The following is a 5,342-nucleotide window of genomic DNA, read 5'->3' on the forward strand; positions in this document are numbered from 1 at the left end:
TCTTCTGCTGTGTTGCCCCACACGAGGATGTCGTCAATGTACTGAAGGTGCTCAGGGGCTCCCCCTTGCTCCAGTGCAGACTGGATCAGTCCATGGCAAATGGTAGGGCTGTGTTTCCACCCCTGGGGCAGCCGATTCCAGGTGTATTGGATGCCCCTCCAAGTGAAAGCAAACTGCGGCCTGCATGCTGCTGCCAAAGGGATGGAGAAAAATGCATTAGCAATATCAATTGTGGCATACCACTTGGCTGCCTTTGACTCTAGTTCGTACTGAAGTTCTAGCATGTCCAGCACTGCAGCACTCAGTGGTGGCGTGACTTCATTCAGGCCGCGGTAGTCCACTGTTAGCCTCCACTCGCCATTAGACTTTCGTACTGGCCATATAGGACTATTAAAGGGTGAGCGAGTCTTGCTGATTACTCCCTGACTCTCCAGTCGGTGAATCAACTCATGGATGGGAATCAGGGAGTCTCGGTTGGTGCGATATTGCCGTCGGTGCACCGTTGTAGTAGCAATTGGTACCTGTTGTTTTTCAACCTTCAGCAATCCTACAACAGAAGGGTCTTCTGAAAGGCCAGGCAAGGTAGACAGCTGCCTAATCTTCTCTGTGCTCAAAGCAGCTATGCCAAAAGCCCACCGGTATCCTTTTGGATCCTTGAAGTACCCTCTCTTGAGATAGTCTATGCCAAGGATACATGGAGCCTCTGGGCCAGTCACAATGGGATGCTTTTGCCACTCATTCCCAGTTAGACTCACTTCAGCTTCCAGTACAGATAGTTGTTGGGATCCCCCTGTCACTCCAGAGATACAGGTGAGTTCTGTCCCTTGCTAGCCTGATGGCATTAAGGTACATTGTGCGCCAGTGTCCACTAGAGCTTGGTATTCTTGTGGTTCTGATGTGCCAGGCCATCGGATCCACACAGTCCAATAAATCCGGTTATCCCTCTCCTCTACCTGGCCAGAGGCAGGGCCCCTCTAGTCCTGGCTGGAGCGTCTGCCACTTAATTCTTGCAAATGAGAGGCAGAGGTCCCTTCATCAGGGTCAAGAATAACATCAGCTCTTCTACTGCCTCTGGGGTACTGCCCAATAGAAACCGGAGCAGCATTTCTCTTAGGAGCCCCTCTTCTTGCTGCTGTATTTCCTTTCAGTTCACGTACCCGAGCAGCTAGGGTTGAAGTAGGTACACCATCCCATTTCCTCATATCTTCCCCATGGTCACACAGATAAAACCACAAGGTGCCACATGGTGTACGTCTTGGGTACTCTCTCTCTTGAGCAGGCAAATGCTGATTCTTAGTGGCTGAAGTATCACTCTGTCTAAATGAGGGGGAATATACTTGTTCCACGAGCTGGTCAAGTCCTTTAGACAGTTTCTCCACAGCTGAGACACAGGACTGTAGCGGAGCAGAGAGATTGTCTTCATATTTTTGAAGCTGGCAGGACAGACAGATCATACATTCTTGGTCCCATCCCCTCATCCCAGTTAATTACTGCCAGGGTACTGGCATGTGCTGGTGGTGCACTCCGCACAAATTTATGCCACATGGATGTTGTGCACTGGACTTCATCGGGGTCTTGATGTGTCTGGGCATTGTCCGAATCACTATACATCATCTCCCGCACAGCTAATTCCCGCAGATGCTGGAGACCTTTATCCATAGTGGTCCACTTGCCTACGTGATTATACAATATCTTCCTTATGGGGATATCTTTCTCTCACAGCTGCCAGGAGTCGTCTCCAGAGCCTGAGGGCCTGTGCTCGTCTCCCGATTACCTTGTCAATTACCCTTTCTCTAGAGAGAGATCCCAGCTCTTAAAAACGAAAGATTCACTTTCTTTTTTATTTGCCAGGTTTACAGGTTTCTCATCATCTGCTGGTAAACTCTGCCCTATATGAATGTTGCCTGTGGTGGAATCTCGCTTCACATCAGCTGATGGAGCTGGTACTTTAATGGCAGGGACTAAATCGGTAGAGCTGGTAACTTCATCGTCCTGAGAAGTTGAATAAAGAGTAAATTAATTAAAAAATCAGCAACAACTTACCTGTTAACGGAGCTTCATGAAGATTTTGTGCTCTCTGATAGCTCTCTGACCTAGAGTCTGCTCCATAGCTTTCACCAGGCCAGCGATGAGATGATACATTCCAGTTGGAATTATTGCGTTGCATTTTTTGCATCTCATTCTATTAAGACAGTGTTTCAATTAAGAGAATGTAACTGCATATACAGGCATTTGTAGAAGAAAGCATAAGGAGCAATACCTACACTAATTACAATCGTGTTCAAGCTCTGAAAAAAAAATCAAGAGGTGGCTGCTGGAATAACCCAAGATCTGTTTATGCTATACAATATGCTGGGAGTGTTTCCTAAAGCCAGAAACAAAAATCCCAGAACCAACTGGATGATACCCAAGCTGATGAGAAAAGAACTTTCTGCACACACAGTCCTTGGAAGGTTTGCCTCCATACCCCTGACTGAGTCCCAAATCGGGGTTTTTAGGCAACAAGTGCACTCATTTTGCACTCATTTTAGGTAGATGTTTACCGAAGATATTGTCACTGAGTTACGTGGTGGCCTAGCAAGCAAGCATTAGTTCATGCTAGGATCACTGAGTCCGAACAGCATCCCACCAGGCTCTTTGCTTTTCAGTATAGAGCTGTTTGCACACTGGCAACGGTAAGAACTGAGGCTGATGTGCACTGTAGAGAGCGTTAAACTTCTCTTGCAATTTTAAGTTGCTAGTGAATACCACTCCAAGCAGAAATACCTATTTTTGTAAAATTAAAAGATAAACAAATAAAAGGTATTAGATAATAAAAACTCTTAAACTGCATAGTACATCTAAGAACTGGGAAAATTTACTTACTGCAAGATCTAACAGGCAAATGGATTCAGGAGCATCTGTCTCTAGTCTTGATGTTTCTTGGGGCAAGTGAAAAATTTGTTTTAGCCATCTGCGCACTGGGGGGAATGCTGACATCAAGATCCACTGCAAACAAAGCCACACGAGGTGCTGGAGACTACCATTGTGCATTCGAACGGCACCTATGCAAAAACAAAGTTGTAGGAAGTTAATACCTGCATCCTAGTTGGGAAGACTTGTATCTGATCGAAGCCAGATTTCGTTAAATGAAAAGTAGAGTTTTAGTATATATATCACACTGAAGGAGCTTCCTAGCAGTCTCTTCCCATCTTTTTGCCTCCATCTAAGCTGGAAATAAGCATTTTAAAAATAAGACATAGCACAAAGTGATTTCAGCATCTATTTATATTATATAAATATCTTCTGAAGAAGCAGCATCCACTTCATGGAGTGCACAAGCTAAGTGTATTATGGAGATAACATTTCCACTGAAATGCATAAGGATTTTAAATTTTAGCCTCTTCATTTCGAGGCAGCAGATTAAACTAATGTATTAAACCGGAGTACTGCAGTTTTTCTAGTTCTGTAATGCTCGTGAAATCTCTGTCTTCAGCAAAGTTAAAATAACTTGAACACAGTTTCTAACTTAAAGCCAGACTTTTTTTTGGCAATTATGTTTTTGCACTTATTTCCTTATCAGGGAAGATCTGCAGAGGCTGCATGCAATACACACAGACTTTCGTTGTTTTAAAACACATAACAAAAAATACCATAAATAAACTGCTTATGAGAGGTTGTGGTAGTATAAGCTTTTAGTTATTTAAGATAAAGGACTGTAAGCCTTATTGTCTAAAATTACCTAAGAGAGTTAGGTAGTATGCACAACAGATTTAACAGCCTAAAAGTTTCTAAAAATTATCAGCCAGGTAAAAAACTACTAGTACTCTAACCTTATTACACCAAAATTCAAAGCCAGACTTCATCATCAAGTCAAGTTCCAAAAAGGAGAAGTTTTTACTAGTTTGCAACTCCTCCTAAAGTTACTTTTTTTGTGTGCTCATAAGCCTGTATTCATAGGTCGCATAGGAAGACAGACCTGCCTTCCCATTGACGCTTACCGATGTCCAAACACAAAGAGCTAAACAGGCAGCAGCAAATGAAAATGGATCAGAACAGACTAGAGAACACAGAAAGGATAGAAGTAGGGAAGTATGTGACAGATTCTTAAGAACCAAGCATAACAATACTGCTTCTCAGCAACATGTTACAGCATAAATTGAAACTCCTTACATATTCACTCCTCTTTTGGAGTGATTAGGGCCATACTAGCTGTTCAGTGTTGCTATCTGTCTTCTTACTGCAATACGAAGTATTTCTAGAAGAACCTCTGGTACAGACAGTCATGTTTATGCTGAGTTTCAGAGAGTAACACCTCTTACCAACATCATATTTATGAAGTTCCGCTAGCGCTGGTGCTTGCGTACTGACATTTCCGATATCCTCTGTACCAAGGAAAGACCTCTCTCTGGAAACTCCACTCTTGAAGAGATGATCAAACAGTGCAGATGAACCACTTTTGTTTGCCAAAGATTCCACTACCTTTGTCAGGAAGTCTTCCTTGCCGTGGCTCAATTTCAGCAGCATATGACCTAGAAAACAGAAACATCACATAGATAAAGAGTGAACTTCACTAAGGAAAGTAATATTTGATACAGTGGGCTGTATCAAATATTACTTTCAGAAATTCAGAAATTACTTACAGAAATACCTATTTTATCACTGAGTCCTTACTATAACAAAAAGATGAGCTGATCTGCATTGAACGTGGCGACAAAGTTGTTTACCTTTAAAGCTTCCACTTGCTGACAGATCATTTGGAGTAGAGATCTCTGATCTTCTGCCCACTGAGGGGGAGTTTTAGGAGAAAACTGGGGAGTGGAAGAAAAGTTCATTTAATCTTTTGAATTTTTATTCAAATCTAACACTTCCCTAAAATAATATCTGGCTAATGTACCTTGTAGCTCTTAGTCGGTGAGACAGAGAACTTATCAGACAACGGAGTGGAATGTTTCACTTCTGATACTACAGCTGGTGACAGATCGTTTCTGAAGGCAAGACTTCCCTCTTCATCATTCTCTCCGAGTTCCTGACTCACTGCATCCAACATTTCCCTCACGGTTTCAACAGATACCGGCAGCTAGAAAGTTATTTGAAAGGCAAATCATGATTGCATTCTTCCTCAGAGGAGGAGACTACGTTTTGATCTCTGGTTGAACAATTCACAAGGTTTTCATTACAGAAACACTGTTTTCTCAGCAAAGCTCTAAATTTTTTCGGGATTTCGGAATGGATGCCTCAGCTCTGCCCCCTTCTTACTTGTCCTGGTTTCAGTTAGAACAGAATTAATTTTCTTCCTAGTAGCTGGTGGAATGCTGTGTTTTGGCTTAGGATGAGAAGAGTGCTGATAACACCCCGATGCT

The 5,342-nt window shown here is 42.8% G+C and overlaps 1 long non-coding RNA gene across 1 annotated transcript; it reads right to left on the reverse strand.

Moving 5' to 3' along the window:
* Positions 1-2,630: 2,630 nt before the first annotated feature.
* LOC140003154 (uncharacterized) lies at positions 2,631-4,506 on the reverse strand. The gene is made up of 3 exons (XR_011811210.1): positions 4,302-4,506; positions 2,866-3,044; positions 2,631-2,766 (listed from the first exon to the last, which is right to left on the reverse strand). It is a non-coding gene; the product is annotated as an uncharacterized lncRNA (long non-coding RNA).
* Between the last annotated feature and the right edge of the window lie 836 nt (positions 4,507-5,342).

Source organism: Anas platyrhynchos, chromosome 8, assembly GCF_047663525.1.
Source record: "Anas platyrhynchos isolate ZD024472 breed Pekin duck chromosome 8, IASCAAS_PekinDuck_T2T, whole genome shotgun sequence".
Classification (NCBI taxonomy): domain Eukaryota; kingdom Metazoa; phylum Chordata; class Aves; order Anseriformes; family Anatidae; genus Anas; species Anas platyrhynchos.